The 18,872-nt window shown below is 44.3% G+C and overlaps 1 protein-coding gene and 1 long non-coding RNA gene across 2 annotated transcripts in view; one reads left to right on the forward strand and one right to left on the reverse strand.

Annotated features, from left to right (window-relative positions):
- LOC138515885 (neuropeptide FF receptor 2-like) overlaps positions 1-18,872 on the reverse strand; it is a 620,178-nt gene that overhangs the window by 182,470 nt on the left and 418,836 nt on the right. The window lies entirely within an intron of this gene.
- Positions 952-17,097, forward strand: LOC138515492 (uncharacterized). Its single transcript, XR_011282026.1, has 3 exons — positions 952-1,039; positions 13,384-13,421; positions 15,685-17,097. It is a non-coding gene; the product is annotated as an uncharacterized lncRNA (long non-coding RNA).

Below are 18,872 nucleotides of genomic sequence, written 5' to 3' on the forward strand. Positions count from 1 at the left end.
CATCAGAATATAACATCACAGAGCACATGTAATAAAATAACAGCAATTAATTCACATTGCAAGCAAATATTATTAATAATAATAATAATAATAATAATAAAAACAATCATTATAATTGCAATACCACTGGTTAACCTTCGGCGAAATCGCAGAGTAGAAAGGACGCGCTGGATTCGCCAATAGCACTGACAATCCTGGCTGAGCTTCCACGCCATCCTAGAGCTGGGAAATACTGCAACGGTGCATCTAGGTTTTGACACAACTTTTCTAGCAGTTGACAGGTGCAAGAATGACATTTGCTTAAAATGACAAGTGCACAGCAGTAATTTGCACGAGCCAGTCTTTATGTGCTAAGCACTGGTGCAAAACTGAACGTCGCCGGAGTAATGCATATAATGTGCTTTAAAAATAAACCAGCACACATGACATGCACACCACCTCACCTCACCTGACACAAATTCACATTACTTCGTGCAATATTGCACTGTGCAGTTTGGCACTACTTGATCATGCTAGCATCAGATGATATGCAGCACAGCATTCGCAATGTGTAATTTGTGTGATCTGGCCCAGACCTTTTTAATAAACTCTAGTGATCTAGTAAGTGATAAAATGTGGAATGCCAATGACTCCAGCTACATTTGTACCTTGCAATGTGCAGCCTGGCGCGCTGTGACTCATCGGGCTTCATTATCAGCGGTCTCTCAGGCCATGTCCATTAGTCTCGAGGACATCAAACATTAGCTAGACCAGGATGTGCCCACTGACGCGTTCTGACTGAAATCCTCACATAATGACCTGCACACACAGACTGCTTGACTTCTTGTATCTTCCCTTCCCGGCGACTCATTAGAGAACAAAAGGCACACGCTCCCTCCCAATGCTTCATTAACTTCTCTAATGGGAACCAACGATTCAGAGCCCTGAAGTGCGCATGCGATGTAGCACAGACGCCAAGACTCTCTCATTCCACACAGGCTTCAGCTGCGACATCGAGATTCCATGGCGATCACCTTTACCGTGACGTGGCATTTCAACGGTAAATCATCTTTTCGTTTAAATATGTTCAAACGTGTAGACTGCCACAGTGTAAAATACATGGTGACAAATGATTGCGTGTGAAACTTGAGGAGGGAGAACACAGGGAGAATGGACAAGGGGAAGGGAGGTTGAGCGAAAAAGGGAAACGTGTGATACAACTCGGAGATAGAGTGGGAGTGGAGAAGGAGAAGGAAGAGAGTGGTTGAAGAAAGTAAAGTAGTAACAGCGAGAGAGGGTCGTTTTGAATGCAGTCATACCTGCCCCATGTTATGTCATGGCCTGGAGGCATGGGGTGGGAGGCACTACTGGGAGTTCATGCGATCAGTGTAAACGTAAGTGATGACTCCAGCAGATTCAGAGCATTTAATTAGTTGGATTTCAGGTGCAGCAGGGCGGATCCCGAGGCCACTCGAGATCAGAGCACAGAAAGAGAGACATACATCGGGTGTTGCCAACCGATAGCCCCGTATTGCACTCCTAGTGGGATAGAATCCCCTGATGATTTGAATAACAAATTGTGAGTCGGAATCTCCTAGAAAGTGGAAGACACCCCCTCAATAGTATACATAAAACTCTTCAGGAGCGAGGTAGTTTAGTACTTGTATATGTTCATAGCTGAAATAGGCTATGTATTTAAGTAAGAAGGCTGTGCACCTGGTAAAGTCAGTTCAAGAACCAGAGAACCTTCATACTACAGGAGCATAACATATTTTTATATAAGAATATGTAAGTAAACTCATTACAAAAAATGAAATGAAAATAAGAGATAAATCAGTTCAAACCCAAGTCTAAACATGCAATTGGATTAGGTGTCGAACTCAACATTAACAAATACCAAATAGCAAATAACAAATAACGTCAAAGGAACCTTCCTTTGATGTAAATGTACAATACAAATGGTAATTTAGATTCCAAGTTAGCATACAGTGTATGTAGATCCAGCAATGTGGATGGGTTGTAACATATCATCCAATAATACACATTCAAAATAATTCACATTCAAAAATAATGATAGTGTGTTTTGTCCTAAACACTCCTGGGTGTAATATAGTGCCAACGCATTTCGGATTCAGTTGAATCCATCTTCAGGGCAGGAAATGTGTAGTTCCTTCGTGCATAAGTGGGTGTTCCTATGGAAATGTAAGGAAACTAATTAACTCATGGGGAATTCGAAAAAATAAAAGTAAAGGTTGTATGTAACATCCAAAGATAGGCACTAACCTTAATGCAGAGAATTCTAAATCATGTGATATAATCTGTATGGGAAGCAAGAGGTATAATATCAGCTTGTAAGTTACTAGGTTTGTATTCTCCTAGAGTTCAAAACTTTTAAGAGGGAAGGAAAAGCAAAAGCATGACTCACCACGTCCAGAGGCAAGTATGAGGCACCCCGGGTGTGAGTAGATAGATTGACAGTCGCTCGCACAGTGCGTGTGCTGTAAAGAATCAGAAAATGCAAGTTTACTTGTCAGTCGAATTCCGTGGCGAGGGAGAATCCCTCGCATGACTGTGTATAATTCAGTCACTGGATTAGCTGAATCAGTAGTGTCTAATGGAAAGGATCGAGTATCACACCCGGATCCGAGAGCTGGTAAGAACCTATTATATGTAACATTAGGACTGAGCATACAGCTGCTGAAGATTGGTAGTGGATTCCATTCTTACATGCATTCACGATGCAGACGCGGTGTATGCGATATCTGCCAGGCGGGCTGTCGGCTCCCAACTTCGAGTTGTTGAGAGGTCGTCATGGCAGCCGCGCGCATGCGCGGTCCTGCGGTAGACGCCATATTGGAGGGGGCATACAGCGGACATAAGGAACGGGCCAGGCCAGGCAGACCACGGCTGGGGGCACCCAGCAGACACATGGGCTGCGATCACGCAGTAGGATCATAGGTAGGGATGACCCTGGATACGTCGGTATCACCAGAAGTGACATGAAGGCCGGGGGCCACCCAGCATACATCTACGGACCAGGGGCACCCGGTCAGCCCTTGGGCACAAAGGCTCCTCCATGGCCTGGGAGCACCCAGGCCTGCATCAGCAGACAATGCCGGAGTTGCTCAGCAGGGGCACCGGCTTCCAGGATAGAGTTGCCCAGCGGGGGCTCTACAAGCATGGCTGACTGCTATGAGGGACAACGTTGCCCAGCAGGGGCACTGTCCTGGTGGGCGGCCTTGCAGGGCAGGCCCTCTGCCAGCTACGCAGCACCAGCATGTTGCTGCACAATAAAGTCTCACCACACCATGTTCAGTTACTCTCAAGACTGAAGTGTGGGAAGCCGCTCATTGCTTTTATTATTTAGGTCACGTGGTTACTGACAGCACAAGCCCTCGGAGATACCAAGCTCCCAGGAGGAACGACACATTACATACCAGATGTCTACGTTTTGTAGGAAGGTGATCACCCCCCAAGATAATGGTTTGAGCCGAATGCGAGGGCATCTAACAAGAGCAAAGGGCACAGAGCACACTAGAGCCTGAAGGATAATGCTGGGAGAAAACACGTGCAGACTCATCCTGGCCTTGCTCTGATGCAGCTTTTTCATGTAATCTGCGAGAAGAACAAACGGGAAGCAAAGAACTCAGGTCTTCTATTGTGCATGGAGCCTGGGTACTTTCTGACTGCCTAAGAGAAGAAAACCTGCTCTTATGTATTTTATTTTAAGTCTAGCAAGGCCCAAATTCCAGTTTAAGCACGTTTGTAGCATGACAGAGCGAACACCAGAAGAACACAGATCTGAGGGGTGTCCCATCCACAGGGGACACTGGACACTGCCCACAAGTTAATCATACCATAAACATGAATGAAAAGACATGTCTTTTTAAAATTCGTAATACAAGTATACAGTCTTTGCATTTGCAAAGAATCTTAACTTTTTTAGATTCTTTGCAAATGTAAAGGCTGGTGGTGTTCCCACTTCCTATTGTCTTTCATATGGCTGCACATGGGCCAGGACAGGAGCAATCTGCACGGTCTCACGTGCAGCAGAGACGCCACCTGACTTGATAGCATTTATTTCCCTGCATGGCCACTGGAAAGCCAACCTGTGCAGGTAAACAAATGCCACTGCATTCCTCTCGCTCTGTGTCTGTGTCTGATGGGGATTGGGGTCAGAGTGCTGATGTTGCTAATGGCCTGATTCAGAACAGGAAGAAGGAGGGCTAAAAGCTGCTGACCCCTGACCTACTGCTGAGCCGCTGTCTCTTTGAAGGAGATCTCACAGCTGATTCCTGGGGGCACGTGAAATGCTGAACTTGTTTGTGAGTGTGAGGGAGAAAGAAGGAGAGAGGGAGCATATGAGAGACTGGTTGTGAGTGTTAATCTATACATTTTTGGAACATATTTGGATAGATGAATGCACCTATATTCGTTGATTGTTTTAGGCACCTAACAATAGGGCCATATTAATACCGGTCATGGGAAGTAAGGTGTTTTACATGACCAATTAACAATGTGTTATTGATATTAAATGCAAGAAATCAATCAGAATAATCAGCAAGGTCATAGGTTCTTGTCTGTTTTTCCTTATGTCTCAACATCCTGTCGTTTTGTTATGATGTTGGGTATGTAACCACATGTTATTTCTTATACTCAATATCGTTTTATATACATCTATGCTTTTCTTTGGTTGGCTGGAATGCATAAGCTTTGTTACAATGTTCACGCATTTTATATTGACAACACTTGGCTATGTTGTTATTCATGATAAATCAGCCTTGAAAACGACCCAATGTCGAAACACGTGTTAGCTGGAACTCGATAATAAATTCTGAACAAGAGGATCACCTCATTATTTATATGCTAATGATTGACCTGTACTAAGAGTGTGAATTTAGAGGCGTAGCGCGATTTTCCGGCAGCAACCAACCCTTTGTATATATTGTTCACGGTGGCATTGCATTCTTTATAAGGCATTATCAGTAAAGCCCCATGATAAGTGTTATTATAAAACTATGCAGGCCTGTACTGTTGCAGCTGGTCTGGATATATTTTCTTACTGCATCATGACATTTTTAGTGGGCCCCAAGCGAAAACAAACATGTCAAGTGTTATTTCGGAGCTAGACTGGTCTCCATTGGAGCAGCCACTCTAGATTAATTTTGTTACTGTGGCATGGCATGTTTGACTGGACATCAAGGCTAAAGCAGACATGATAAGTGCTATTATGTGACTGGACTGGCCTACATTTGTGCAGCCAGCCTGGCAATTTTTTTTAACTGTGGCATTGCATCTTTATAGATAACTGTTACTGCATGCCTGACTGGCTTACCTTGGTGCAGCAAGCCTGGATGTATTTTCTTTCTGTGGCATGGTATTTTATTACTGGTCATCATGGGTAAAGCAAACATGTGAAGTGCTATGACATTGCTAGCGTGGCCTACATTGGTGCAGCCCATCAGGAATATGTTATTACTGTGGCATGATGCTATTTACCAACCTTCAAGGGAAAATCAAACATAATACATGTGTTTGCCTGACTGGACTGGTTTCCATTGATAAAATCAGTCTGAATATATTTTCTTACTTTGTCATTTAATTTTTTCTGGGCATCAATGGTAAAGCAAACATGATCATTGTTATTATGTGGCTAGGCTGGTCTATATTGTGCACCTAGTCTGGATACGTTTTCTTACTGTGGCAAAACATGTTCTACTGGCACGAAGGCTAAATCAAACATGAAAGTTTTATTATGTGACTAGACTGCCCTGCCTTGATGCAGGCAGTCTGATGTATTTCCTTAGATGGACACAGAAATTGTAACTGGGAATAAAGTGTAAGGCAAAAATGGTAAGTGTAAGTGTAAGTGTTATTATGTGTCTAGACTGGTCTACATTGCTGCGGCTAATCTAAACATGTTTCCCTTAGCATTTATAACTGGGAATCAGGGGTAAGGCAACATGGTAGTGTTCTTATGTGGCTAGACTCGCATACATTAGTAGTTGGCCTTCAACTGGTGCAACCACTCTGGACATGTTTTCGTACTGTGGCATAGCATTTATAGTGGACATCAAGGGTGAAGCAAATATTACAAGTATTATTAAAATGGATATCCTGTTCTACACTAATACATCCAGTCTGTATATATTTTCCTACTGAGTCATGCCATTTTTTACTGATAAGTGTTATTACATGGCTAGACTTGCCTAAATTAGTGCATTTAGTCTCAACATATTTTCCTACTGTGGCATGGCATTTTTACATTGTGCTTCAAAGGTCATTTGATGCCTTGAATTGATGAGCTGATAGGGACGTGTGGCCCAGCCAAGCATATATCGCCCCCTTGGTTCTTCCAAAGAGGTATTGGAGGGAGCCACTTAGCGATGTTGCCAAGCCAAGGACATACTTTTCCACAGCACAGGGACATGCCAATTCACAGTGCTACCTTGAGGAATCCATGAGACCCCAGCCACTTTCCAGCAATTGGTGGATCAGGTCCTAGATCCTTGCTGGGAATTTCGGGGAGCCTCTTTCAACAATATTGTCCTGGGAAGCTGGGAAGAACACCTCAGACATCTGACAGCTGTCTGCATACAGCCCAGGAAGGCTAACCTAACTGAAAATCCTGCCAAGTGCCTTCTGGCCCAATCTACGGTAATATTTTTTGAATTTTAAGTGGGAAACAGGAAGGTCATTCCCCAAAGTGTGAAAGTAGAAGTCATCCAAAAGGTAAAAGAACCAATCAAGACGAAGGACGTTCAAACCCTTTTGGGTTTAGTGTGACTACTATCAGCAGTTCTTACCCCATTTCTCTGACATATCCACCCCTCTGACTTATAGATTAAAAAGGATCATCCTAACATTCTTGTCTGGGACGCACAAGCAGGGAACGACTTTGATCACCTGAAGGTGGCCCTATGCAAGAGTCGCATCCTCATGTAGCTACATTTTACAAAAGTTCACCTTAAAACAGATGCCTCCACTATCAAATTAGGGGCTGTATTGCCACAGGTTGGGAACTGAGAAGAGAAACCAATCATTGACATAAGGCAAAAGTTACAAACTACAGAGATGAACTATCGATTGATGAAATAGATGCACTTGTGATCAAATGGGCTGGCCTTACTACTTCAGGGTTTAAGCATTGTAGGGGTCGTCCCTGAAACAACAAGCAAAACAATATAAAATTGAACCAATCAACAAAGCATAGTCTAGGTGTGGCTCATTGGCAGACATGCCAACATTCTGAAGTCCCTGAGAGGGAGATTTCAGCACCGAAATCGGGAGAATGCATTTTCCCCATATGAATGCATTGGGGATATTGTTAAATCGGGATGGTTGGCATATATGCATTAGCCTGAGCATTTGATCAAATGGATTCACTGATTGTTCTAGTGACCAATACCTTTGTATACCCTTTAAGTGCTAGGTACAATTGTTGACATAAACAGAATACCACGAACCAGATAATCACAAAAAATTATGTTAAAAATACAAAATTAACCTAAGTAATCAACAAAGTGACTTGTACACCCGTTTAAAGGGACATGTGCAGTAACAGACAATTCTACAGCATGAAATCAATTGATTAAGGAAGCGTTTCAAAATGATTGCTGCTAAACAACTTCAGTAAGTGTAATTATGGCAGACTACCATATTATGAATCTCTCATTATTCATGCCACTATTATGTTGCACACAATACCATCTAATTGTTTAGTGAAACGGCTGCTCAGAATGCAGCTGACTTATGCCTGACATGTTTAATTCCACTCATATCGTAATATTCGTTGCACCCCTTGTGACTCATTTTGTGATGATGGAACACCCATGTGAAACATTAAAGTGGACTGTGTTGTTAAAAATTAAGCCAAGCGGCTGCACAGACAAGGACAAAAAAGGCTGTTTGAGCAAGTACAGTGCCTTATTTTCTTAAGCAACAATGCAGAGTTAGGTCTTAACGAGAGCATCGTGTGGCATTGGATTTAACATTTCCTTTAATAACTGTTTTCGTTGCGTTAATACTTGACCATATGCAACCATGCTCGTTATAATTCTATATACATTAAGGTGGTGCAGAACTGATTGAGACATTTGCACGATAAAATAGAGTTGCAGACCATCAAATGAACTGACTATGGCTCCACTCCAAGATGGCCGACAATCATTACAAATCTTAATGGCCTATCAGCAACACAGCAACCAGAAGCTCAGTACCTACCACGTGATTCTATGTCAAGACTCAGAGGCTCAGATTATGCTCTCACTTCTCTTTACTTAATGCAGCACTTCAACCAAAACAAACATGAAAAACAAATAAAAACAAAAACTACAAATCCTAATAAAACCATCACATTTGTAGTCCGTTTTCATAGGTTGTTCAAATCACGTAACTTCACAGTCCAATTACATCTCTCCTATCGTCTATAACACCAGCTGTCCTCATAGTCCTTCCTCTTTCTTTGCTGCTCGAGCAGCCGAGAGATAAGTGGATTTATGTTTCTATAATTGTGTTTATTGTGGAATTTATTGTGATTGCAGTTAGTGTAGTAGCGCACGCGAGCGCGAGGATAGAGCACGAAGGGAGAGGCGCGAAGGACGGTGGCGGAGCATATCCGCTTGGGGACGCGTCGGGATTGGAAATTCTGGCGTCGGGGGCTTCGATAGGAGGCACTGTGAGGCAGAAATTCGTAACGGCGCGACGGGACTCTGAGGTTCCGGCGCCATTGTTAATTTCTACTTCAGAGGGACCGGCAGCATAATTTATTCAGCTACGGAGATCATTTGAGTAAAACAACGCTCAAGGTTTTGAGTGACCGCAGCACTTGTCTGTAATACAGGCGCCACCTGGCGGCAGCACAAAGGCAGCGTGACAGGCTTGAAGCCTCTGCTGTCCAGGACATGAATAAAGGGCCCAGCCCAGGTAAATTTGAATAAACCCCTCATTACACTGCCTGACTGGGGAGGTGAAATTAGAAAGGATAATGTTAAATATCTTATTGACAGGCTCAGTCCCAAGACAAACTGCTAACATATCCTGAGACTCGCCTAGCTACAAATAAGCATATTTAGACCGGGGCAGCCCAGGTAAACTGCATACATAATTTACATGGCACTGGCACAAGATGAGTGATTATGCGGAAGGATCAGAAGGTCCTCGCGAAAGAGGCCTACACATGAGTGAGGCAGTGCAAAGAATGGAGAGTGCCGAGAGGCCCCATAGAGAGAGGGGCATTTTACGTGACCTGGCGGCTTTGTCGCAAGGCAAGGCGCACAGGAAAAAAGGGGGAAGTAAGAGTAAAACCTGCAGGGACTGTAGCGCCCAGACCCTCCCCGGGTTCACCTCACAGATCCAGAGCGGGGAAAAGGAATGTGATGTCTCGTGAGGGACGAGTCATGAGCTTGAGTGAGTCGGAGGATGATTACTGCAGGAGCAGTTCAAAATCTGAGGTATACAGTACATCAGAGCCTCAGTCCTCCCCAGATGAGGATGAATGGGAGCCCAAAAGCAAAAAAGGCAGGAGGGAAGAGGAGGACTCACTGAAAGATGAGTTTGATCCAGATGACCTGGTGCATCCAAGGTCCAATGAGCGGGATCCTCCAGAAAAGATTGCTGAGTATATCAGGAGACGGTTGAGGGCACCGTTGAGCAGACAAGCAAGAAGCAAGCTAAAGGCGGAATGCCCGGGACTGAGGGTCCCGGACGGGGTAGCTGAAACCCCAGGGATTGATGACAGGATTCTTACGTTCCTGGGCAGATATGACAGGGATGTGAAGAGGGGCATTGACAGGTCCTGGAGGTCCTGTCAGGATAAATTGTTGGACATGTTGGGGCCGATTACAAAAATCTGGCAGCTGGCGGAGGAAGCAAAAGCTAAGAAGGAGCCCATGGATCCGGATATTGTGGCTGGTTGGGCATAGAGGACCCTCTGTCTGTTGGGTAACGCTAATACGACGCTGGCCACTGAGAGGAGGAGGTCCATTTTAATGAAATTGGACACCAGACTGGCTGAAATGGCGACATCAGAACAGGCGATGGCAGCGAAGGGCAAGCTGTTTGAGGACCTGTTTATTAAAGATATGGCGAAGTTTGCCAGCACATATGTGTCAATGGACAGAGCCCAATCTTCATTGAAAAAGATTTTTGGTCGGAAGTTTTTTGACAGGGCTGGAGGAGGAAAGGGCCGATCGACCAGCTGTGGCCAATATAGAAGGCCCTATAGTGACAGATCCAATTGGAGGAAAGAAGATAGAAGGTCAAACCCCTTCTTGCCTTCCAGGTGAAGAAGCAGAGGTAGAGGTTGGAGAAGTAATAATTGACAACAGCACCAGAATAATTGAGGTGAGAGAAATAAAAGTAGTAGAAAAGGTGGATGTGAGTATTCCTCCAGTAGGAGGGAGAGTAGAGTTACATGTAGAAAAATGGGAGGAGTTATCCTCGGATGCGTGGGTGAGACAGAATGTGCGCGGTTTTCAGTTGGAGTTCTGGCGAGAACTGTATCAAGTAATGTTGCAAAGGCAGATAAGGTTCAGCAAACAGGACAAAGAGCTTTTAGACAGAGAGGTAGAGCTACTCAAGGTAAAAAACACAATAGGTCCAGCCTCAGAAGGTCTGGGATTTTTCATAAGCAACCTGTTTTTAGTGAAAGGGAAAAACAAGGTAAGGCCTGTGATAAATCTAAAAGGATTTACTTATCCCTAGTGTACAGGCACTGCAAGATGGAAGGTATTCATCTTTTGAGAGATGTCCTCCAGAAGGGAGATTGGCTGGCAAGGATAGATCTCAGAGATGCATACCTAACGATCCCGATTCAATGGGATCAGAGGAAGCTATTACAGTTTATATAGAAAGGACAGAAATGGGAGTTCAAGTGCCTTCCGTTTGGTCTGGCATCAGCTCCATGGTGCTTCACTAAGCTGTTGAAGCTGTAGTAGGATACCTGAGAGAGCAGGGGATCAAGATAATTATTTATCTGGACGATATCTGCCTGATGTGTCAGGATAGGGAGACTCCAGTAGAGCAGGCTCGGATAACCACAGTTTTGTTGCAGCAACTGGGGTTTTTGATAAACCTGGAGAACTCGGAATTAGAACCAGTGAAGGAAATGGAATTCCTAGACTTCAGCTTAGAGACAACTCAAGGTTCTCTCAAACTCCCATTAGAGAAGGTGAATTCAATAAAGGAGATCAAGTGTATGATGGCGAAGAAGGAAATTTCATTGAGGGAAATAGCAAGACTGGTAGGTCGTCTGTCATCATCAATTCAGGCAATATTTCCCAGACCTCTGCACTACAGAGCATTGCAGAGGCTGAAGATAGATCACCTCAAAAGAGGTCTATCTTATGAACAGAAGGTGGTTATGTCACAGGAGGTGAAGTTGAACCTGGAATGGTGGTACTACCACATGGAGGCATGGAATGGCAGGGCGATATTTGGCTCATCCCCGGACCTGGTGATAGAGTCGGATGCCAGTCGATTGGGATGGGGAGCCAGATGTAGAGACCAATCGACAGGGGGGAGATGGTCAAGTGAGGAGTTGGGTCTGCACATCAACTGCATGGGGCTTCTGGCAGGTTCCTTTGCAGTCCGGTGTTGGACTTGGGAAGGAGTGAATGGTGCCATTCTTTTAAAGATGGACAATGTTTCGGCAGTCAGATATATAAATTGACTGGGTGGAACGAGATTGAAGATGCTGACAGAGATGGCCAAAGAGTTTTGGCAGATATGCCTCCAGAAGGGAGTCGGTATAAGAGCGGAACACCTGCCAGGAGATCTCAATCTGGTAGCAGATTGGAATTCGAGATACTTGATGGACTCCAACGATTGGCAACTGGACAGCTCAGTATTTCAGGAGATAATGCATCGGAGAGGTCCGTGTCAGGCAGATCTGTTTGTGTCGAGATTGAACAGGAAGATCTCCAAGTTTTACAGCTGGAGACCAGATCCAGAAGCGACAGTGACAGATGCTTTTCTCCATGTTTGGGGACCAGCAAAAGAATATGCCTTCCCTCCGTTCGCCATGATAGCAGGTACAGTGGCACAAGTCAGGCGACAAGAAGCTACAGTGGTTTTAGTGACACCAGAGTTGTCTTATGAGGCTCCAATTCTGTTGCCACGCAGAGAGGACATATTGTTAAATCCATCAGGAGAAACTCACCCATTGGTATGGTTAGGGAATTTTAACCCGATAGCATGGGTGATTTCATGAAAAACTGGTCTAAGCCAGGACTTTCGGGACGGTTAAGGAGTTTATTAGGGAGTCATGGGCACCAGCTACCGGGAAGGCCTATAGAGTGGCATGGAGTAAGTGGAGTGATTGGTGTATGGAGAGAAAGGTTGATCCCGTACAAACAGATGTAGTGCACATAGTGAATTTTTTGCCAGCACAGGCAGCTCAGGCAAAGGCTTACAGGACCATTAACAATTATAGATCGGCGATATCGGCCGGTCATGCGTACATTGAGGGTAGGCCGGTAGGTGAACACCCTCTGGTACGTAGGCTTCTGAAAGGGATCAGATGCATGAGACCACCCAGACCCAGATATTCCCATTTATGGGATGTGAGTGTGGTGTTAAAGATGTTTGAGACTTGGCCAGACAATGAGTATTTGTCTAGGAAAGCGCTTTGGGCTACGTTAACTACTTTGTTATGTTTGATTTCATGCAAGAGAGTGTCTGATGTGAAGGCTTTAGAGGTAAATAGGAAATCCTTTTCACCTTCAGGAGTAGTATCTTATATAGAGTAGAGAACAAAGACAAACATTAAATCGGTTGAGTATATGGCTTTTCCGGGGAAGCCTAAATTGTGTCCAGTTAGATGCTTGAAAATGTACGAAGACAGAGCGAATAGGGTGAGACCTAATGGGGAATATCAATTGCTGATAACTATTAGGAAGTCTTTTAAAGCTGTAGCATCAGCTACCTTGTCTAGATGGCTAAGGTGGTGCATGGCAGAGCCAGGCATAGATGTAGGTCAATTTGGAGCACATTCCACAAGGGGTGCTATGGCGTCGTCTGCCTTTATGGCAGGAGCCCGCCTAGAAGATAATTTGAAGGCGGCAGACTGGTCTAATGAGGAAACGTTTAAGAATTTTTATTTTAGACCAGTGGAACAAGTAGCAGCGTTGGTGGTAAGTAAGCTTTAAACTACCATAATCTGAGCCTCCGAGTCTTGACATAGAATACAGATTTTCCATACATTTGTTACAGAAAGTCATGATTCTATTAAAGACTCGGAGGAGAAAGATTATTCCACCCAATTTCAATCGCTACAATAAAAATGTGTACATATGGTATTTGAGGAAATAATGTGATGTTGTATTTGATATGGTAATGTTCTTGTTATGCGATTGCCCACCCGTTCATGATGAGATTGGTGATGGTTTATATTTGTTTCAGCAGGGGCGGAGCAGAAGACAACGCCTTGAGAAGGGAACAAGGTGAAGTTAAAGTTGTCTACCGGTTGGGGCGCAAGTTTGGATGTTCGTTTAGCAAAAGAAAGAGGAAGGACTATGAGGACAGCTGGTGTTATAGAGGATAGGAGATGTATAATTGGACTGTGAAGTCACGTGATTTGAACAACCTATGAAAAACAGACTACAAATGTGATGGTTTTATTGGGATTTGTAGTTTTTGTTGTTATTTGTTTTTCATGTTTGTTTTGGTTGAAGTGCTGCTCGAGTAAGTAAAGAGAAGTAAGAGCATCATCTTCACCTCGGAGTCTTTAATAGAATCATGACTTTCTGTAACAAATGTATGGAAAATCTGTACTATCCAGCATAACAAATCCTAATCCTGTGAAGGCAGACTCTTCAAATCCAACTCAACCAGGGTGACTAGCCTAACTGCAGTAGCAGTGTGATCCCAGATGGTTATGGACCATGATTACTTGGTCAGTCAGTGCCCAGAGACAGTGCTCTTGATTATTATTATGCAAGTGCACGGCCATAACAACTTCAACGCCCTGCTTGTAGTATATATTAACAGGTGGTGTACCACGTAACATCCCACCCATATTCTCACACTGAGCCGGAAGGCTATCTCTAAGCAGTTCCTCACCAACACCAATTAGGACTCGAAAAAGACATTTGAGGTGACTGTTAATCTCACAAATCATATTCACCCCACACCCCCATCCTAATAAAAGGACCTTTAGAGGCAGCAGGTATTAATAGAAGATCTGGCTCTCAATTTGCTTCTCGCATACTTGCCGTGCTCGACAGTGAACGGATTGGAGGCACAACATATTAACCCTTACCCACTGGGAACCATAAACACAAGACTACTGCTCAGGTAAGTGCTAGTGCTAGCAGGGTGACATTTGTATGAATTATTCAGCATGGCAACAACGTCCATGAAAAGATAATCTTGAGAAAGTGTTGTTGATATACGGAAGTACTTAATTTGTGTTTACAATCACCTATTCAATAGGTGCTTGGCACACCTGAATTTACCACATATGAAGTGGTGGTAAGCACTCCCCTCTCTATTTATTTCTAGAGCAGTGCTAAACTAAATTTTATGAACAGCACTAATCGAGGCTGTTTTTGCACTATATTCTATGTGTTCAAAATGACAGAGTTACTAAGGAAACATTATCCCAGTCATCGAATTATGAAGGCAAAGACGGTTGACTGTAAACCCGAGTGTTTTTTGCAAAGCAAACTCAATTCTCATATGATACTACACCTGAAGAAGTTCCTTTTACTGAATTAAGATACGAAATGGAATGAAACACGCCGGGCAGAAGTCAGCTGCATTCGGGGCAGCTGTTTCACTGAACCATTAGATGTGCTATACAATAGTGGCATGTATAATACAAGGTTCATGCTCTGGTAGTGTGACACATATATTTTGACGTGTCATAATGACACTACCTGAAGTTAGGTTAGCAGCAAACGTTTGGTCACACTATCTTAACCATTTAATTTAATGTTCTAGAAAGTGTCTGTTTCTGCACATGTCACTTTAAAGGGGTGCACAAACCACTTTGTTGAAGAATTAGGTTAATTTTGTATTTTTAACGTAATCTATGTGAATAAAGTATATATTTTAGTAATTATCTCCCTGGTATGCAGCATTCTGTTCATGTCAACAATTGTACCTATCATTTAAAGGGTATACAAAAGTATTGGTATCTAGAACGATCAGTAAATCCATTTGATGAAATGCTCAAGCTACTTTGCCACACCTACACTATGCTTTGTTGATCAGGTTGATTTTGTATTGTTTTGATCAAATGGGCCATGCACAGACTCCATTACTATTTAACCACAAAGAAATTAGGCTAATCGCAGATCACGCACCGTTAGTATGGATGGCCAGAAGCGAAGACACAAACCCGAGAGTTTTAAGGTGGTTCCTGGACACACAAGCCAATGTGGATTTTATATCATGTTACCTGTAGACAGATAGATCACAGGGAGAGGAACTAGAGGAGAAATTTGTAGAAGAAAGAGTAGAGGTGTTTGAAAAGCCCAATAACTCAGCCTTTTCAAAGGACAATGATAGGACCTCCAGCCAGGGTTGGGAGGCATACCAGAGACGAATCCAGAGGCATCCTATCTCTGAGGTGGAAAGTGACATTAGAGAGGGTCCTATTCCTGTTTCCCCCCTTTGCTAGCAACTTTTATATTTGCAATACCATGCCTCCAGCATTGCCTCTGAGTGTGTGTATTTACCAGTGTTCTTTTTCTATTGCAGTTACTGGCACTGAAGAGAGAAGGAGAAGAGAAGTTAAGCCGGGGAACTCAAGAACAGTCACCCACCCAGCTGAAGCACCAGTGCCACAGGGATCCAATCATTTCTGTGGAATGGCGGATGAGAGAGAGATGCGAGCTGCAGCCATGCAGCAGTACAGAATGGAAATCCACAGAGTGAGACCGGTAACGTGGTGAACCCGCAACCTAAAGAGAAAATCCACTTGATCTCCATGCAGAAAAAAGTGGAATGTTTCCAAGGGGATCCCCGACGATGGACTCAAAATCAAGAACAGTAATAGAGCTTCCCCAGTGTCATCAAGTCTGCCCACAGGCACACCAGCACTGAGAAAGTTGGCGGGTATAGGCTCCAATTTAAAGCTTTTACCTGCACAACGATGCCCTGGGAGTGTAAAGAGGAAAGATGATTGGGGCTACCAGTACAAAGTGAGGAATATTTAAACGGGGGACAAGAAACCGGAAGTGTGGGTGTATCTTTTGAGGTCAGAGGAGGAAGTGATCAAGAGACCAGCAGGTGGTAGGAAGGAAGGAGCAGGGTCTTATGGAGTAGAGTTTTGGTTCAGGTTAGGCATTGGCATCGGAGTAATTGCGTTTCTTCAATGTGAGTGTGCATGTTTGAGAAGTGTGTAGAGAGGATACTGTAAGGTGTTAGAACACTAGAACAGAGTGGAAGCAGGATGGTTGAGTAGAAATGTGGGAGGAGGAGTAGTGGTATGGGTGGAGGAAGAGTAGAAACAATGTGGAAGGAGTAGGAGTGGTAGTAGTGGGGAATGGATTGGTAGAAAATGTAGAGTGGGACAAGTGGTGAAAAAGTTAACATCAAAGGGTGGAGGCAGGAGAGAGGAGGAGTGAAACATCGGCAGTACAGAAGGCTGGAGGGGAAGAGTCAGGGGAGATGAAACGGTGGAGTATAAGGATAAGGTAACAGTAATGGTGTTTGTGAGTGAAACCAGGTAAAGCTTACAGAGCAACAGTAAGGCATGATCCCATTCCCAATTAGAACATTAACCTGTGGTGATAGTAGGGAACGATAGGAACAATGAGACAAAGACAGAACTTAGATAGTAGGGCTCAACAATCAAAAGCACTAACCAGGGTTACAGACACGTGGGTTCGGGAGTGGGTTTGTGTCCCCATAAAGATGCAATGAAGATGCTTGAACTGTCCTTGAGACTCTGAGTATGTTCTCTACAATCTGTGACCAAAAGGACTTTGAGTTCTCTAACCTCACATGATGGATAAAGCCAGTGATGGCAATGTTCTATGTGCATTCCAAAAGCTGCAGACAGCAATAATGTAGACAAAAGGAAGGCTTCTCTGTTTCAGTGTTAGATGGAGTGTGTACAATTGAGTGCCCACTCATGCTGAGAGGCCATGGTGGCATTGAAATAAAATGATTGAGGCCTGCTTTCATGCCATTGGCGTTCATTACATTGTTGTGAAATGAATCAACAAGTTAGGTTTGCGTCTCAGGGTTGGTATTTATGCAGAAAAAACCCATAATTGTTCTCATATTTTCAAGCATGCTTATAAATGACTGCATGTCTCTACAATTTATGAGCACGAATGGTGCACTTGGCTGGCCATTCACAGGGAGGTCATTGGGGGTTCACCAGGGATCGCAAGTGCGACCTCTGCCATCTACCCTGGAAACCCTGAACTGGAGCTTGCGTTTTTTAAGAAATTGTTTGTTGTTTTCAACAGGGGATGGACCCCACATCAAACTATTTTTTTTGAAAGTGCAAGCTGGGCAGTGGGGGCCACTGTTTCTGCACTGGAGACGTTGAGATGTTCTCGAGCTCATGGTTGATAAGCAACCATTAGCTTGTCCGACCTCCAAGGATTGGAGGAGGTCAGCACTGACGAGGGCTCTCTTCCTTCCCTGGCACGGCCTGGCTCCCTTCTTGCCTAAGCCCACCTTAGTTATCAAGAGGGGCAGAAATACACAGCAGAGCCTTGCTGTGTGTGTGCTGCCCCTCACCTTGAAGAACCGCAGGCACTGGTCTTTCTTTTGTCTGAGGGCACGATGGCGAGCAATGCAGTACCTTAGTAGAAGGCAGCTGGGCAGCACACCGAGCTGGCACAGGTATGTGGGCACTTGGACCTACCTTGTTACTTGCTGTAGCAGAAAAACGAACCCTGTGCATGTGTCACGCCTGTAGGAGTTCTACCGCACTGCATACCTTTCTCCTGTTCCACACAACGCTCCTTCAATGCACCTCCATGCACACACCTATCTGCGGTTCGGGTCAGCTCCGGTGATGCACGTCTGCAACCTGGAGAAGCACATCAAGTTCAGCCAATGTACCCCAACCTCGACCTTCAATCCCCCTCAACGATTCCAGCGCTGCAGTCCACACAGGCCTCCACTCGGGTGGAACCTCAGTGCTGTCTCGCAGTCCAACCTGTGACCGACTCGGAAATAACTCAGCCAAAGTACCTCAGTCATGTCCTGCAGACTCCCCTGCTATTCAGTTCCGGGGCCGTGTGGTCCCAGGGTAAGTGGTGATGCCCCCATTGCCCCAGGAATCATGATGGTGCCATTGTGCTCTTGTGGTCCCAGCTTTAGTGGTCTCAGTGTTGGTGACGATGTCTTCGTGATCCAAGGGTTGGTGAAGGTGCCCACATGGTCACTAGGCTTGGCAGGGTGCTCTCATGGTTGCAAGTCAGTGCTGGAAATTGGATGAAAACATACACTAGGAGCTCAGCACCTTTCTAACAATCGCAAACGTTAAAATGCCTCCTGGCTTGGACCTGGCAATGCATGATTTTTTGGATGGGGCTTTCTTTTCTAGTGTGCCTTACGAGCATTTATTCCTGAGATGCCCCCATAGGTGGTGGTATACAACGAAGTGAATGAAAAAGAGATGCCCCCATAGGTGGTGGTATACAACAAAGTGAATGGAAAGAAACTGCGTTGGAAGTTTGCAGATGGAGCAGTCTGCGGTGTTCATGATGAAGGCACCTTCTTGGGAAAGATTGGTTAAAAATTGAAAGAAAACAAAAAACGCTGTTTTCAGGCTACTCACATTAATGCTACGAGTAAAAAATTCTACATTTCTGCACAGCAAAAACTGCTGGATGGAATTTCATCAGGTACAAAACAACTTGGGCATGAAGCATTGACTCGTTTTCCAGAAAGCGTCTGGGGTAATTACTGGGGTAATTATG

Source organism: Ambystoma mexicanum, chromosome 6q (assembly GCF_040938575.1).
Source record: "Ambystoma mexicanum isolate Mex_15411 chromosome 6q, UKY_AmexF1_1, whole genome shotgun sequence".
NCBI classification, from domain to species: domain Eukaryota; kingdom Metazoa; phylum Chordata; class Amphibia; order Caudata; family Ambystomatidae; genus Ambystoma; species Ambystoma mexicanum.